Source organism: Esox lucius, chromosome 6, assembly GCF_011004845.1.
Source record: "Esox lucius isolate fEsoLuc1 chromosome 6, fEsoLuc1.pri, whole genome shotgun sequence".
NCBI lineage: Eukaryota > Metazoa > Chordata > Actinopteri > Esociformes > Esocidae > Esox > Esox lucius.
In genome coordinates, this window is record NC_047574.1 from 24,990,334 (window position 1) to 25,009,508 (window position 19,175).

Genomic DNA, 19,175 nt, shown 5'->3' on the forward strand with positions numbered 1-19,175 from the left:
CGGGGGTCCTCTCTCCGAGCCTACTAGAAGCCCCCTGTACGACTAAACAACGGTGACGCACCTGTGATTGACAGCATACGTGAGCCATGTCAATGTGAGTACTGTAGTTCTTCAGGCAGTCCATTTCTCGTTGGGCTACGTAAAATAGAACGCCTTCAAACCACACTACCCATGATGCAATGTAAAAATAAAAATAAATAGACTGACGGACAGACAGACTAACTGGATTCCAGCAAACCAGAAGCTGTGGGGCGGTGTTTGAGTTTTCCTCGAACTGCGGTGTGGAGTAGGCCTAATGGCACGCGCAAAAGCTGCCCACTGAAGTGAGTGATGAAAGCACATACATTTATGGACATGCATTTTAATAGACTTTTCACTATTACACTTAATTGGTTTATGTTGTTTAAATTCAAGTTTTGGCTTAATGATATGTGTAATGGTTAATGTAGGCTAATGTTTGTAACGCCTGCTTAATTGAGGACTGAATAAAGGCAATGTCAATTGGTCGCATAATGTCCTCCGAAATATACACGGTTACCATTACGCATGGACTCCATTATATAGACTTTCTATTAGGTTTTCTACTGATTTATTGTAACTCAAAATTAAAGGTAGGCTACTCTGAATATAAACGTTCCCTTTGAAAAATAGACATTCCGCTGTTAGAGACAACTGGTAGCATAACCTAAACATAAGAACATTTATTGCTTTCGGAATTCATTTATCTAACACTTTCGGATTGATTTAAATCGTCAACCTCTGTTTTAAATTGATAGAGAAGTCCAGACTCCTTGTAGGCTGAAGTCCTGCGAGCCTCTGTTTCTTGGAAAGAAAGATTTGTATAATTATGTCTCTGGGGTCGTGGGTCGGAGAAGAAAACTCTAAATTAAAAGCAGACATTACAAAAAACTATTATAAATAATCAAATAATAGGCTTCAATAGGCCTAAGGATTTATTAATCTCGGCATATAAGCATTCCTGAAAAATAATGTAATGTTAGCCACCATCACTGCCTTCCCAAATAAAATCCGTCGTGTTGGTCAACTGTAAATAGGCTACACTGGTTTAAACAAATATATAATAATCCACATTTTAGTAGCCCAAACAGAAGGTTTTCCCAGAGGTTCGCTTTCTACTGCAGTAAAAATGATAATTAACTTTAAAATAATGTAACCTACCAACTATTTTTCTGATTAATTTCATAACATAAGTTACTTTGGGAGTAGCAGAGGGGAGACCTTGCGGCCTTTATGGCTTCATTAGGCCAAATGAGCTTGATGACGCGGTGGGAGAACGGCCTGAGCCCTGCTGCGGCTCCGGATAGCGAACCTGAATGCAAGTGACACGGCTATCCATCAAACCCACATTACCATGCTGTTAGCAACTAATTAACAAATACAATCAACCTGGAAACTGGATAAACAAAGCGGAGACGGAGGGCCGCAACCGAAAGAGGGTCGACTGGCCAGACAAAGGAAGGCATAGGGAGTCGCGCACACGCACTAGGTTTTTACACCAGAGTCTTGATTTAGAAAGATCCGAGTTGTGAAAATAATAATATATTAGATTTTAGGAACCACTGGCCCTTTTCATAGACGGGGAGATACAATTTTTGGTAGGAGCTAAAACATCAGTATTTTTTCCTTATCTGGAACAAATCCTGTTTTTATGACACATATTTGATAAGTGGTGCGTATAGAGAATCTTAGCTCCATCTCCTGGACAACAGTCTAATGATCATGATAATAAATTGTGATAGGAAATATTTATAAAAACTTGAGATAATTATCACTGTGTATTTGGTGTTTCTTTTTCTTCACGATAAATTGTGAAATATTCAGTCATGTTAATCTCAGTATATGAATGGTTCATCAGACTTGACCGTCGATCACTAGCATGTCCAATAAAAAACAAAGGTATGGGTTACACTTCATCTTTGCCTATTTATAGTGTTTCTTCTTCTTTATGCGCTTCAATCATTGTTATCTCTAAATAATAATGGTTCCTTTATATTGTTGGTTGGTAAATAAATGGTTTTTCAATAATGATTGGCAACGGAAATCTTTTGCCTATTTAGCAAGGTAATCCCTACATTATGATGTAAATTGTGTTAGTTAATTTGCAGGCCTATTTTTTTATTCCATCTATCAACACGTTTTTAAAAGATAGCCTATAACCACTATTTTGCACGGATACAAATAATGAATTCTTTTTCTGGAATATTTTGGTATGTAAAGTATCAGGAGTAATGCGCAAAGGAAATAATATTGACCTCATCAGTGGTCCAATTGTTGTTTAAATATTTCCGATTCCTAGAGGTCATTTGCATGGCTTGGTATGGGGCGGACAGCTCTGCCTGAGGATGCGCCTACGGGAAGCTAAATGCGCATTAATCCCACTTAAACAACGTCATTTTCAAGAGGATTTCTGGGGACAATAGACAAACAAAGTATTCTTATAACCACTGTGCTGAGGCCTAACCTTTTAAGGATTCAATTTAACCAGTCGTTTACATAAGAATCCCCTTGGAGGGAGTGTCGGTTGGCTGGCTTCGGGGGTGACGGATTAAGCTGTTGCAGCACAGGAATGTTTAGCCTTTTCAGTCCCTTTGTGTTTGGTGCAACCTACGACCTTATTTGACTGAGGTAATCCTCTTCTATTCTATTTTCCGAGGGTGATAATTCTGCGCAATGGGTTACTGTAAGCCACACATTAGCCTATTTAAAATAGTTTTGCGGGATGTACTGCCATTCATTGTGCGCTACCCTATACCTACTATGGCCTCAAAGTAATTGCATGTGTCAATCAATCAACCTTAAGTCAAAAATAATTATTAGTAATTTGCAACCTGTAAATGTGAATGACATGGAGAGGCTTCACTAAAGAATAAAACAGAACAGAAGAGGATTAGCTCAGTCAAATAAGGTCGTAGGTTGCACCAAAGACAAAGGGACAGAAAAGGCTAAACATTCCTGTGCAATTTACAAGTTGTGCACTTCTCCGTGAATGAGAAATATCTCTATATTAATTTTCTATATGACTCAAGTACCAAAACAATTTGGCTAGTTTCATAAATAAACAATTTAAGGAGGGATTTCAAAATCAGAACTTCAGTTTATAGTGGAGTCTGTCCACTTCAGCTTTTTAAAAATAGATTTGTCCAAGTACTTAATTTCTGAATATTTTCTTCATGTGATAAAAAATATTTTGAAGTTGCGGAATCCATCATTGTTTATTATTTAATTTCCCAATTTGATACTAAGCATTTTTACGATCTATTGAGGTTTAAACGGACCCCGTTTTCATCTGGACCTTCAATAAGGAGGTAGAAAACTCCAAACTGTTATGTAAGTAGAGAGTATATTTGAGTGGAGTAAGGGGAAAGTAAGCGAGAGAGAAGGGAGAAGAAATAGACGGCTTAAGGCCAGGGTAGGCCTATATACCTCTGTGGCTGGATGCATTGAAATATTTGTCTCGCGCAGCGGAACGTGCTGTGCCCGCATAGTTCTAATCTTTTGCGTAAAAATTATAGGGGAAGAGAGGGGGAGCAGTACAAGTACCCCGGGACAAGGTATGGTGCTCGAACGTCTGAAACATCAAAGTATGCGAACTTAAGCGAAACGAAAGAAAGCTAGAAAATAAATCTTAAACGCCAACTGACGAAACCCCCACTGTCGAAACATCCCCTCCCCCTTCCCAAAACAAACCAAATTGACTTAATCCATGCGCAAATGGTCTCCATGCACCCACTTTCAAGTGGAAGCATAAATTCACCTTTAGAGGCATGTACTGCCCGCCAAAACTCAGTCACAGTTAGAGTTTACGGGCCTCAGAATACACTGTGAATGTGACCTGGAAACAAGCGTGCGCTTTTGCGGGAGCCATTTGGAAACGCATAAGTGTGGCGATGTGCGTCCGTATGTCCAACAAGAATTCAGAGTTTCACATCAGTTTTAAGTTTTGCCCAGCCAAGGGCAAGATGAACAACTCTGGGTTAAGTAATGCGTCAATAGTTAAAGTGAATGGTGAGAAGATGAGCATGGCCCCAAAGGATTGGAAGATACTGTATGGAAACCTTACAAGGATTGTTAGGGTTAGGTATTGTTCAAGTTAAGGGTTAAGGAAGCGGAGCATATCCTTGGGGTTTCCTGATTTGTAAATGGGGTCACAAGAAATTGGAAATAAATTGTGCTTGGCACATAGAACTGGGGTTAAGCCAGTAACCTCCTGTATTTTATTACTTTGGAAGGATTTGGGCTAGAAACAAGTTGTTCTCTGTGGCACAAAGCTTCTGCCTGACATCAAAAACTAGTCAGACTGGACTGCATTTTGTGTTCTTTAAAGCAACGTGAAAAGATGTAATGTAACCCAGTCTGTTAAGCAACAAGCTTCTCCCAAAAAAATATGAATGCATTAAACAAGAGAAAACATTGATTTCACAACTAAGTCCCTTTTCCAGAGCTGGCAGAGTAGATGTATTCTCATCCACCAGCCATCTCTCCTCTCTCCTTTTTTTGTGGGTAAATCAAACCTGCATGGGTACTAGGTTTTTGCTGAGTCAATAATGTCCATATGAGAAAGACTATCTGACCCCAATGACATGTACTGTTTAAGCTCTTAGAGGGGAGCTCTGTTTTTTAAATACACATATTTGCTGTATTTTTACTGCTATCACTTGCATTTCATTTAAACATCAGAATCGATAACCAAGGTTTTTCGGGAGGGGGCAAGGCCACACACACACACACACATTGGTTTTTCTATCCTTGTGGAAACCAGAAAAACAGAAATTAATGTTCCCACCAGAAATCAAAACCCTAACTCTAATCCCAACATTCACTCTAATCAAAACCTTAACCCTTATTTTAACCTTATCTTTATGATGTGGACCTAATGTCTAATCTTAACCCATAATACCAGTAAGTTTTACCCTAAGCCTAATTGCCTTTTTTCTATTGAGGACTGGCTAAAAAAAACTTGCTGGGATGGATTTGTTAGGTTTTGCTATCTTTGTGGGGTCTTCTGGTCCCCAACTGTACTGTTAGACCCCGATCTCAGACAGACAGACAGACACACACACACACACACACACACACACACTCACACATATTTCTGGTGCCAGCAGAAAGACAGCACTGACATTCGGATGTGCGTAAGTCTTTGCACGTTTGCCATGCAGCTGAGCACCAGAATGCCAGGCAAGCCTTGAAGGGGAGACGCTAGCATGCTTTACTTCTATGTTTCACATCCCTCTGACATAAGCCTGCTAGCACACCACCACATTCCACATCCCCTAGAGATTCCTCCTCAGACCGAAATATCTGCTAACAGGTCACATGTCCTGAGTTGCTATTGATTCACACATTGATTCAGCGAATCGTAACTAAATGAACATATTCATTACAGTACCGCTATTTATAATAGCCCAGTACCATCATTATAGCGGATCAGGGAAAGGCCTGAATTAGCATTAGCTTCAGTAGTGTAAGTGCTTGAGCTCTGACTGAGTTCTCCTCTCCGCTCCACAGGTCGGAATTCTTCCGCCAGTCCCAGACTGGGGGCGGGGCTACAGCTGCTTCCAATCAGGGATGTCTAATAAAGAAGGCCTGCAGGTCACAGTACAGATCACTGTATCTGCACACCATATCATTTCAGACTACTGGTGGGGCAGAAAATTGGATGAACGCCTCCATCCCACCCCCGTTCACCAGGCCCCATCCCGCGGTTTTTCAGAGAGTGATCGGAGAGGAAGTGGCTTAAGGTTGAAGGAGATGCTGATATAGATAATGCCACTCCTGAAATTCACTCGCGCCACTTTCCCTGCCCCAGCCGCTGACAAACAACCGGAGCTGTCATGTGAACTGCGAGTGGACTGTCCAACTTCATCACGCTGAGTAATTGCTTGCTTGTTTTAAGCATCAATACATTTACAGAGCCACATTCCCAAGGCTTTCTCTTCAATGTCAACCATATTTCATGGTTCCTTTCTTCTGAACTGTCACAGTTTGAGTCTAAAACACAGTGGCAGTGGGCAACAGGTTCAATACTTTGCTTGTTTCAAGGCTGTTTGCACACCTGGTCTGTTCCTATATATTTTAAATGTTATTGTGCGGTTCACTGACGTCTTTGGAGCTGTGGAAATGCTCCAAAGTAACTTAGACCAGATACCTTGAAGTAAACCAAACTTCTGGAATGATGCTCTGAATTTGGTTTGCTGGAAGTCCTTGGTCTGGTTTCCTTTTTAAGAGCATTGATTTTATTGCTTATCAATATACCCACACCAAGCCCCTGGAACAGGGTCAGATCGCCTCATCTTAGTGTTTTTCCATCTTCTTCCGCTTCATCCGGGGCCGGGTCGCGGGGGCAGCAGTCTAAGCAGGGATGCCCAGACTTCCCTCTCCCCAGACACTTCCTCCAGCTCTTCCGGGGGGACACAGAGGCGTTCCCAGGCCAGCCGGGAGACATAGTCCCTCCAGCGTGTCCCAGGTCTTCCCCGGGGTCTCTTCCCGGTGGGACGGGACCGGAACACCTTCCCAGGAAGGCGTTGCGGAGGCATCCGAAACAGATGCCCAAGCCACCTCAGCTGACCCCTCTCGATGTGGAGGAGCAGCGGCTCTACTCTGAGCTCCTCCCGGGTGACCGAGCTTCTCACCCTATCTCTAAGGGATCGCCCAGCCACCCTGCGGAGAAAGCTCATTTCGGCCGCCTGTATCCGGGATCTTGTCCTTTCGGTCATGACCCAAAGCTCTTAGTGTGATAAACCAAAAAATATGATATGCAACATTTCAATTTTTAGAATGCACAGTATCCCGCTATGTATGCTAGAACTAATAGTCAGCTTTTTTACATGTATGCTACATATTTGAATAATAATTTTGACAGAATGTATTTTTTAATTAGTTCCTAAATGCAAACCATTAGCTTGAAAAAAATTAAGTAGTTACACCCTAGAATACAATCATGGGTTCTGATGGCATGGCTTGTCATCCACTTTGCCTTCAAACAGAATGCAATGAATGTTTAGAAAAAGCTTATCTTTGAATGTGATGTGAATGTAGCTGGTAAGAGCCCCCCGACCCCGCCATATCAGCATATGCCGCGTTTCCACTGGTGCCAAACACTGGTGTTTTACCCTAAAGTAAAGTTTTTTCTGTTTCCACTGACGCGGCCTGACACTAGGCCATGGCCGATTAGCCCGGCTCACTTGGTGCCAAGCCCCGGACTTTAAGATTTGTGACGAGGTGTGAAAACGCGGCACGTTGTTCTATTTGAATGGCGATGTGTATCGTTTGCTTTAGGCTTCTCGTAATGGTTTTCATCCGATCTAACAAATAGATCCCTGATAAAATAAAGAAAATAAAGCAATAGTACAGGGCAGCGAAGACTCACAACAGAAAAGAGTTGGAATGAAGGTGGTAAGATGCCATTGACTCAATAGAAAACGCTGCATGTTGTGCTATTCGAATAGCGATGCGTATCATTTGCTTAGTCGTCAGGGTTCTCTGAATGGTTTTCCTCCAATCTAACAAACAGATCCCTGAAAAATGTAAGAAAATGAAGCAACAATACAGTGAAGCAAAGACTCAGAACGGAAAGAGTTGAAACTTTCGAATGTGGTACGATACCATTGACTCAATAGAAAAATGGAGCGCTGAGACTGGGATGTAGTCTGCAGAAACTATAACAACACAAAATTACCTCAGAATTCTCCCAAATCCTTCTATGAAAGGTAGATCGTTTTGTCAAAATACTTATCAAACTAAATAATGAATACATTGGGTTACAGTTGCAGTGTTATGAGTATAGGAGAAGGAGCTGGTCGCAGAAGTTTGAGGAAGAATTTGTTTTTTTATTACGCAAGTTGAAACGCGGTATTAACTGAGCATGGCATTATTGTTTATTTTGTTTTACTACTTGAAAAATATCACCTTTTATTTTTTGTAACCGGAAAACTAAATGGCGTTGATAATTTACTTCTACCTCCCCACCTGAGCCCTTCCTTAAGTCCTTGGTACCAAATGTATAGTGGAAACAGAAATGTCTGGAGCCAACAATAGCATAAATCACCGGTGTGACCCTGGTGCCAGGGTAAAGCACCAGTGGAAATGCGGCAATATAATACCCAAAGATTGTGTTTTTAGAAGAGGATCAAATGTAAAACACTATAGCCCCGCTGGCTGGCATATAAAGCCACAACACCAGGGGCGAACAGATATTAGGGGTGAGTAACATCTGCTCAAGAGTTGAAAGGCTTGGCTCAGGGCTTGTCTGGGTGGTTATGAAGCCTCCGTGGGAGATTAGATTGATGTGTGAGGAGGACAGGGGTTAAACCGATCCTCTAGCACCTGACCCTGTAACATCAGTAGCTAGCTGGCTAGCGTTAGCATAGCTCCCTGACACACCCAGCTAGCTCTTCGTAGACCCCCACCCAGAGTGGCCCAGGAGAAAGTGATCCGGGGCAGCCGCTGAGAGACGGACGCGGGGCACTTTACGCTGTCAGATGGCCCTGATCGTTGGGTCGTGTCGGCAACCCAAGAGCCCAGAGGGAATCCGTCTTCCCAGGACAGTGGCCCCTAGGAGGGCTGGGAGGACTGGGGGGGGGGGGGGGGGGGGGCGCCTGGAGAGAGGAGGACTAACAATGGAGCTGTTCAGCAAGGAGATGCGAGTGAGGTTCCACCCCACAGCCCTGGGAGAGAGGGGGGCATTGTCACCCAAAACAGAGGCTCTCAGAGAGAGATAGAGAGAAGCGAGAGAGGGAGAGAGAGGAAATATGGAGGAGAGAGAACAGCTAGAACGGACATGGGATCTGACAACAGGTACATACGGAGAACTGGTGACAAGGACTTTTATTGAAAAACCTATGGAAAAAACGTATGGGAATACTTCAACTTGAGAAACCAAGAGATAAACATTAATGAAAGGCATGAGTGGTACAGTTGAGCAACATCACATCACAAAGTCTGTCAGCAGGGGTTATAGAGCAGAACCAGAGTCCACACAGGGCCTCTTCCATCCCAGGGCATGCATAGGGCCTCTTCCATCCCAGGGCATGCATAGGGTCTCTTCCATCCCAGGACATGCATAGGGCCTCTTCCATCCCAGGGCACGCATAGGGCCTCTTCCATCCCAGGGCACGCATAGGGTCTCTTCCATCCCAAGACATGCATAGGGCCTCTTCCATCCCAGGGCACGCATAGGGCCTCTTCCATCCCAGGGCACGCATAGGGCCTCTTCCATCCCAGGGCACGCATAGGGCCTCTTCCATCCCAGGGCATGCATAGGGCCTCTTCCATCCCAGGGCATGCATAGGGCCTCTTCCATCCCAGGGCACGCATAGGGCCTCTTCCATCCCAGGGCACGCACAGGGCCTCTTCCTACCCCATGCACACGGAGGGCCCTGTCCAACCCAGAGCCCATAGAGGAACTCCACGGGGTTGTCAGGCCAGTTGGAGAACCCAGCTCTGATCTCTCATCATCTTACCTCCTCCCTCCTTCCCTCTGCATCTCTGCCCCACTGTTTTTTGCTCTCTTTGTCTGGCCCTGAGAACTACAGGAGGAATGTCCTTCATTAATGAGCACTGGTCATATGAGCTTGGCTGTGGTTCCACTTCGTGGTTTGAAGCCTGAGGCTCTGAAATGAGTCGCGCACACAAGCAGACACACGCTCAGAGGTTTGTTACCTTGTGCGTCTAAAGACTGACCAAAAGGCACCATTTCCCCGTAAAAAACAATCGCTTCCTGTTCAGTCGTCGTATGTTTGTTTTCAATTAATGTTGATATTGTGCACTCAGGTCATGAAAAACACTGCAAAACAATGGCTAAACGTGTCCACTAAACTAGAGGTTTGGACCGGCAGTTATCAGGCCGTTTATACATCTTCATGAACGTCATGAGCTTCTGAGGCCAGTTCTGGCGAGCTTCACATCTGTCCACAACATGGCGCCCAAATCGGCCTAAGCCGCCGTAGTGTGAGCTGTCACGGCGCCCACGGCGACGCCAAACCCCCACCCCGCGCCCAGTACGGCCTGTCTCCATCTCGTCATTCCTCCGCGGGGAGACTGAAGAGCTTAATGCCAGAGATGGGCTCAGTTTACAGGTCAGAGACAGAGAGGGCCCTCTTCTCGCTTCCCGCGGCCATCCTAGATGTGCCGGCCTGGGGTGGGCCGGGTGTGTGAGGCGATATGGGGAGCGGGACCCCCCCCCCGCTGGGAGGGCTCAGCTGTTGAGATGGCCTCAGCGCCACCGCTCGCCAGAGGAGCAGAGATCCGCGCCGCTGTTATTGTATTGTATGCAGACAACATGAAACACAAGGATCTCGGCTCAACACAGGGAGGTTCTCCTGACACAATCCGAGTTTAGTAACCTGTACTCCTTTAAGTGTGTAGGGGGGGTCCCTTTGGGTGCGGGGGACAGAGACGGATGGGGCACAGTTGGGTCAGAAGTACGTGGGGGGTGAGTGGGAGACGGCTGCTCTGTGTCGCCTGCAGGCCGGGCCACAGAGGGTGGAATTACACCCCCTGTCTGGGCACAGGGGCTCATCATGATGGATGATCAACACCCGACAGAGAGTCCAGCCCCACCGGGTCACTTGAGCAGGCATCCGCTTGCAAGCACACACGCACGACACGCACGCAAAGACGCACACGCATGCCCTGTCAGACGCACAGGCATATGCACATGCTGCCAGGTAATCTTGGGCATTGTGTATGTACCTACCCACTACTAACGTAAGTCCTAAAAGACCTACAGGAGGCAACAGAACATGGTGGGGGATTGAAGACAGATTTCAGCATGGAGGGAATCCAGGCCAATCATGGGCTTCTGCTCCATGTTTAAACCCAGCTATCTCCTAGACAGGCCTAATGCAAAGGGACAGACTGCATTGACAGTAGTTGAAGTAAACCTGAGAGCTCCTTTGAGATATTACAAAAGCTTCCTGCCCATCCCGTAAGAGGCACCAGTGGGTTTCTTTTTTTGTGGGAGGGGGACTTGTGGTTTGGATTAAAGCTCTGATTGACATTTCAGCACTAGTTAAGTCCGGCTAAAGATGTATTATCTGTAGTAGGGCCTTGACAGGACCTTCACCATTTTGTGTGCATGTGATCATGTTTAGTATTTAGACTATGGGAACGTCGCATTAACCCAGCTCTGTCGGTGACAACATACGACATGCATGTGATCATGTTTAGTATTTAGACTATGGGAACGTCGCATTAACCCAGCTCTGTCGGTGACAACATATGACATGCATGTGATCATGTTTAGTATTTAGACTATGGGAACGTCGCATTAACCCAGCTCTGTCGGTGACAACATACGACATGCATGTGTGCGTTTGTGTGGAGAGTGAAGAATCAGGCATCCTATTTTTGTTGTCTTCAGTTTGACACATTTTCTGATGACCAGTTGGTTAATATGTCCCTGTCTGATTTTAGCCACTCCTCAGAAGTTTTAGCAAAGAACTTCAACGATTGAGACGTGTCATCCGATGTACACTCCCATAACATATTTCTCCATGTCTGTCATCAGGAACTGAATGCAAAGACTGTGCAAAGCTGTCATTAAGGCAAAGGGCGGTTACTTTGTAGAATCTACAGTATTAAATGTATTTTGATACAGTTTAACACTTCCTTAGTTGTTTCCTGTTTCCATATGTGTTATTTCATAGTTTTGATGTCTTCACCATTGTTCTACAATGTGGAAAATAGTCAAACTAATGTAATTCCCATGAATGAGTAGGTGTTTCTAAACTAATGACTAGTACTGTACACTGTACAGGATCAATGGGCCTGAATGTCCCAGTTAGAATGCCTTGTTCTGTTTTACAGTCTTTTTACAACGTGCGTGTCTTTGTTAAACCTTTAACCAGCTGATAATTGATTCACAATGAAGGCGCTGGTTAATTTCATGTAGTTGCCATCTGTGTGATGTCTAAACCACTAAGAAATGTCTGCATTCCTTGCTGATTCATTGAGATATCAATAGGGCTAGATCTCTTAAAAAGCTGCTGACGATAGATCTCAGAGGGATCTTGACAAGTGAAAAACCAAGGCTTGTAATTCCTTTGCTGTGTCTCATCAACCGCATCATCAAAAACAGTTTGAATCACAAATAATCTTTCCCCCTGGCATTGTTTCACACACAATGTAAATGTTCCAATGCACTGTCAAGACCATTCACTTAAATGTGCTGACAAATACATGAAAATGTGAAACATTTTGTCCATGTTTTGTGTTAGGGTTAAGTTTAGAGTTAGAAGTTAAGGTTAGGGTTAGGTTTATGGTTAGATATTCAAGAAAGGTTTTGGAAACAATCCCAGATTTATTACATGAAAACATGGTGTGCGGTTGTTTACTGTATGCATGCGTTCATGTATGTCTGTGCGCCTGTGTTTTTGCGTTCATGTAAGTGACAGCAAAAGGCAGATCAATAGCAGAAAAATACGAATTATTTTTGACGCATTTCTTTGGCTGCAGTGTAGAGCCGAGAGGGAGAATTCCAGGGGTGGTGGGAGCTGTGTGCCCTGCCTGTGTAAACAAGCTGCTGTAATTTACTACCACAATGATTCTCCCTCCTTTCCTCAGTGCTCTGCTCCCGTTTTCACCTCCGTGCCAGCCCGGCCCGCCCCCGTCCATTCCTGTTCTTCGCTGACCGCCCCCGTCCCTCTCCTGTCAACTGTTGATCCAGATCCAGGGACCAATGGCTGACTCCCTCCGAGCTTATCAGGGCCCTCAGATCCAATAGGTGCCGGACCTTATCAATCATTACTATATGAAGTTTGTTAAGAGTAAACAAGGTATGCTCATGTAATGCAATGCATAAAGCGCCTTGATTAAATACAAAGGAATTATCCCAGGTGGTTAGTGTTACCGCCTGGGATGACACAGGCCTTCTACCCCTGGCACCATTCTGCGTTTCTGGCCGGGAGCATTTGTCGAACGGTTCATCATTTTTACGAGTTCTGCTAAGACTAGTGACATGCAAACAGACAAGACAGCCCAAAGCAAACACACATCAATCTGGCAGCTCAGAGCCCAGCCTGTGTTTATGCAAGCATGTCTGTAACAGCACAGCTCACACACAACTGCACCGTGAACACGGAGACTCTGAGGGATGCATCAGATTTCACACTCCGGCCTAATGTGTGTGTGTCCTAAGAACCTGACACAAAGTATGTGTGTGATATGGCCAAGGATATTGAACAATTAAAGGGAAAATCCACCGCTGGTCACTATTAGTGGGAGTTTTTTTCTGCTGTCTCCCTAAATAATTACGATTGGATGTATTTTTTTTATTTCACGCCGGGAGATCTCCAAAATCTCCTTGTTAATAGATTGAGTCACGTTTTGTAAAAGTCACGTTTTGTAAAAATGATTGTGGCCTTTGTGCTTGGCTGATCCAGCTCAGTCCAGTCTAGCCCTTCAGGAAGCTGTGCTCCGAGGGTCCGTGGGAGTGCTGATGTTTGTTTGGGTTGGAGGGGTCAAAGGGCATGGCCTGCACAACAGGAAGGGCCCTCCTGCGCTGACTGATGTGTATTATGGGTCTATTGTAGCTCACGCACACAGGCCAGTCCCTAAGGCCCTCAATCTTCCATTACCTCTAAGACTGAACCGCTGTCCTCGCCAGCTGACACAGAGCATTCTGTGTGCACGTGCATGTGCATGTTTGTAAGTCAACGCATGTATTGATGCGTGTGCGTGCATGGTTGTGTGCAGACAATAAAGAGGAGTATATCATTGTCGGTCAATGGGTTTCTTGGGTTTGTGAACGCATACTGTCACCCTCCTTTTCTTTTTTCCAGTTCGGACTAAGATGTTTGCCTCTGGGAAGAGTCCCCTTTACCCCGATCTCCGCTGGAGCTAGGGAGACTGTGTTACAGTTTGCTTAGCCTGAGTTTGTTAGAGCTACAGGTCAAGTTATGAACGGCTGTCTGGTTTGAAAAGAGATCACTTGTTATTAACTCACGGGTGGTGTACAGCGCCCATATGTTTGACCCTATTAGCAATGTTTGGTCTCCACATCTGACATAGTGGAAACATAAGTAGAAACGCTAAGTAGAAACGCTGCGTTTGTGATTCCCTGAGCATTCCCAACAACATTACCTCTACGATATCCAGAACGCTGAGGCCGTAGAGCTCCTGGTACTCTCCAGGCAGGCAGCTCTTTAATGACTGTAGCTCCTGTGGAACTCGCCAGCGGAGCGTTTTTTTTTTTTAACTGAATGCCTAGAGGCTCTGAGAGCTCCTGGTAAAGCTATCAGCCTCAGCGCTGGCATGGTCTCCTCTTGCTAAGTGGACGGTCGTAAATATGTGAGCAACAAGAGGGGAACCCGACACGCACCCCCCCCAACCCAACCGCAACGCTGCACCAACACTCAGGTCCATGTGAGGTTAATTATGCGGGAGGAGCACCCCCAAAAAACGCATCGACAACATGCAACAACACACTTCCATTAGGTCCCACCCACGTAAAATCACACACATGCCTGATGTCCTTAACAATTATTCAACTTTTTAAGTCTTCATAAGTCACTTACTAAGTTTTTTTCAACTATATTTTATTCTCATAAATCTTCAGTCTGTTACTCACGACACAATGCGTGTCGTGAGTAATAGACAAAACTGGCATTCATATCGACTCCTCTGAAGATTTTTGATGACTGAAGTCATTGTGGGTCCATAAAGAAATATACTTGAAAATGAGGCATTTTTCCAGGTCCACTGGATATCAATATATGCCTTGAAAATTAGCCGCTATTACATACCATTAGGCTGACACACACCTACACAGACCCCCCCTCCACACACACACATCCCCAGTCCTCTCTAATTGCTTGGTAGAGTGGCTCATTAGCTAGAGTGGTTTATTTGTCACTAACGACTGTCTGTCAATGGCCGGAGGTTGATTGCTACAGCGATTCTCAGCAGGCACTGCAGTTAATGAGGTGATAATGGAAATGGGATTTTCTCTTCTCTTTTTACTGGCCAAATAAAAACAATATCACACCTTTAATTCGAAATGTTGAAACCTGTGTTGGTAACCATGTTTCCATCTACGAGTGAAGACGTGCTGCACCAAGATGGAACATCAAATCTGACTTGTTTTGTGCTTTCAGCTTAAAAGTTCTCCTGGTGCTGTCAATCTGGATGTTTTTATTATCTTTACACAGATGCTAATGTAGCTACCTGCAGCTCCCCAGCACTTAATGTTATGCCCAAAAACAACCGTCACATCAATGTGTTCTCCAACACTAGATACGTTTGATTACATTTATGAGTGTAGTGAAAATGTATGGATATGCGCATATTTCTCCTTTACAATAAATATTCAGGGTCTAAATTGCCATTCAACCAATAGCATTTTCCCTCATCCATAATAATCTCTTCTTGTACATCCTATCCATGCTGTATTTTTCAGATATTGTTGCGAGCACAGGTGCCTTTTTAAGTGGCGTATTTTCTCCTTTACACAACAGAAAGCACATCAAACTTTAAATGTTTAAAATCTGGTACATGAATATGTAAACAAAAAGTACATCACCAAACATTGATTTGAATCCACCAAATATTGTCTTTGGTGGAATTACAAACTACTAAGAAAAAAATCAATATTTTCTTCATGCAGACTTAATTTTTTTTCAAGTCAATCTGTTGCCAGTTGGATGGAAAATTAGCTTCTAACAGCCAATTTAACTATAGTGAATACAGTACTGTATACTACAATATCAGTCTGTTTGGGCTAAAATGGACACACTGTATTTGGCTTAATTGATGCCATGTTGTTTTGGTTGGTGGTGAAATTAAATTATTTGTGTGTGTACGTGCATGGTTGTGTGCTTACCCTTGGTGTATGTGAGAGAGACAGAGCAGGAAATAGATATTACTTGTGATAGTTGCTTTGAGGTGCAGTTGGCTATCTAACTGAAGACATTTGTCTGTGTCAGTGGCTGAGCTATTTTCTCAGATTTTCCTCTGTCTCTCCCCTCTTTCTTTCCAGAGTCAGTCTGAGTCAGTCTTCCTGTTGAAAATCCCTCAGATATTAAAGCATTATTGAATTAGAGACTGTCTGGTTTGGGCCCAACACCCCAGCCTTTATGTGGAGAGGACAGTGGCTCTGCAAAAGCCTAGGGAACACTGAGCATTATTATACAAAACTCCCTAAAACAAATCAGGATTCTGAGTTCAAATACATGACATCATTTGGATTAATTAAAGTCAGGTGGACTAAAATAAAAAACATTAAGAGTCCCATTTGACCTAGTGGACTGTTCGAAATGTATTGGGACAGGCTCAAATTTGATCTGTCATTGTAAAACAATAAACTGGAAAATTGTAACCTTTTCTCTTTCATGAAATAATAAATAATCGTTTTAGAAAATGTTAAATTAAAGTAAGAAATGATATACTGATATGCTGTATCTTAACAAGGGGGGAAATGCAATGAGAGTTTTTACATATATCACATGAGCCAAGATCGGTATAAAACTATCATTGTGAATGTTTCGAATAAATGGTTAAACTAAAACGTGGCATTTTCGGTCTAAACTAGCTAGCTAGCATGATGAAGAAATTATTTCAATCACATAATGATCCTGTACTGTCATCGCCAGCCAAACAATGAGAGTTAGGTGTGGATCCAATGACATTCTGAATCCGTGCCCTGATTAGGGATTACACATGGGTTGCTTTCCATCAGCTCTTTTGTCTGTTTGTACACTGAGACACCACAAACACCACATCACTGAATCAGACTGTGATAGGAAGATGGTTAAAACCCCCACACACAGCCTAAATATCAGCGCATTGAGTAGAACATAACATCCTGGACATTTCATGGTTGTAAATGTATTCAGTGAGAGGAGAAAAGACAACGTGAGGAAAAGACAGTTGAAATCTCCTGTCTGTGGGTTCTTCCACCAAGGAGCTTCAGCATGCTTGATTACTTGAATGCTGCCAGCTGTGAGCATGTTCCGGGATGTCCTTTTGCGATACATCTTTTTCATCTTGCAAAACTCTGCTTCGATAGAAGCTGACTTTATAACAAGGAGTATTTTGCCTACAATCTGTAGATAAATTCAAGCAATTTTTACTTATGTATCCATTCAGTAAACAATTTGGGAAGGTGGAAAGTGACAGTCCTTGAACATTACAATTAAATAAAGTTTGAGTGTGTTTACATGCTAAGACTGTGGGTCCTCCAACATTTGAGATCAGTAGTCTCAGCATGTGTCTATAAGACAAACCCTTTATGTCTCAGCTCTTCAGTGGAGATGCCAATAATTGTGAAAAATATTCTCATCCTCTGGCTGTGCATCTTGTGACACCAGTTGCTTCAAACTGACCTACCCCGCGAGCAGCTTTCCCAAACTAAACTTCAAACTGACCTACCCCGCGAGTAGCTTTTTCAAACACAACTTCAAACTGACCTACCCCGCGAGCAGCTTTTTCAAACTGAACTTCAAACTGACCTACTCATGTTAAAATACCAAATCCAGCAGGCCAATGAAGTCAAGCGCATAAAGCCTCTGTTCATAGGGTTATTGAATAGATTTCCCTCAGTCCATTTCCACATCCTATGAACAGGCAGTGCAGTGCCCCCTAACCCCCATCCACCATTACTACAAATAGCCCTCATCTCCTCGTATTAAAAGAACTGACCTGCTGAAACAAAGATGGGGTTTGTTCAGAAGGACTCAGCTTATCTTTCCCTGGCTCAGAGACATGGAGTAAGTGTAGACAGCAAGCACATTCATTTACCACCGGCCTGTTCAACGTCATCTGAAAAAAAGGCCTTGTTGTTGCTGCTCATCATCTGTTTGATATGTGCTTCTGGCTCTGTCCGCCTGCTCATTGGTTCTGGTTCTCATTTCAGCCCGTGTGTACGTTCCACACCGCCACGGTTCATTTGGTATTTCAACGACCGAAGCTAAAGGTGCCGCCTGAGACCGCGGTGAGCACAGCGGTCATGACAGCGGTCGACCCCCGCAGGTCCTTCATTCCTTACGCACACACACGACCTGGAGATCAGGAGGCCAAGCCCGTTACCATGGAGACCTCACGTTCGGACGAACAGCCCGGGCTCCTGTCCGTCGCTGGGCTACTTGGGCCTTTTGACCCTTGGACCCCCGGGGCCTCATCCCTCCCTGACAAAATGGAGGGCTACGAAAGTCAACAGGACGAGAACAAGGAAATGTTTCTGGCAAGAGCCCCCACTGCTGAGGTGGACAGCAGGATCGCGTTTTTGGTATCCACGTTGAGCAGGACCTTCTGGTGTGTAAAGGACACTGGACATGCCTGCAATTGTAGTCCCTTTAGAGTGTGTGCTGATCAAATCGGGATTGTTTGAGGTCATCTAAATTCCACCAATTTTCCCGGTCAGTTATCCTCACCCGCTTCAAGATGTCCAGCGTTTTAATAGTGCCCAGAAATGTCAATTATGTCTGCGCGACCAAGAGAAAGTTTAAACTTGAAACATTTCACTCCTCTGCTGTCCAAGCTTCCTCCTTTTCTACCTGCACTCTCTGACCAACAGGCTGTTCTAGATCCAAGTAGTCCACAATCTGTTTTAATAGCAAACCAGGCTATTATGTTGTTGTCAATGTACGGATATGTCTGTTTCAACTCCTTCCAGGTATGTCTGGACACAGGACAATATACTAAAGGTAATGATCAATGAAAACAAGAAAGCCTGATACACGTAATGGAAATTGCCATGAGATAAGATTCTAATCAATTCTGCAATGCACATTTAGGCCTTGGAAAGTGGGGTTTACTCCTAATAGAATAATTGTGTTGCTTTTTTTTCTGTAATAGCTGTCCACTTATATTGTAGTTACTTCTCACAGCAATTGCACAAATAGTTTCCACACTCGAGCAACAACTGGAATCATGTGTCTGGGATCCAGGTCGAGAGGGAACTGACCAGAGAGCAAAAAAGTGAAAGAGAGATAGAAAGAGAAAGCCTGAGAAATATACTGAGAGGTCAGGGGGATTTGTTGCATTGTCAAGATGGCCTGGATCACTAGTGTGCAGATGAAGTAAATATTATTATTCATTGTAGAACAATTACCATATTTTTGGTCTTGGCAGGCATCCATATCCAGGAAGATATCCAAGTAGATCAGCAGATTCAATAGGTCAACAGTATACTATACACATTGTTAAACAGTTGAGCT

At 43.9% G+C, this 19,175-nt stretch overlaps 1 long non-coding RNA gene across 1 annotated transcript; it reads left to right on the forward strand.

The window, feature by feature from the left end:
- Window positions 1–31: 31 nt before the first annotated feature.
- On the forward strand, window positions 32–18,063 carry LOC109615879. Its single transcript, XR_002196885.1, has 3 exons — window positions 32–94; window positions 12,586–12,745; window positions 17,873–18,063. It is a non-coding gene; the product is annotated as an uncharacterized LOC109615879 (long non-coding RNA).
- Window positions 18,064–19,175: the final 1,112 nt, after the last annotated feature.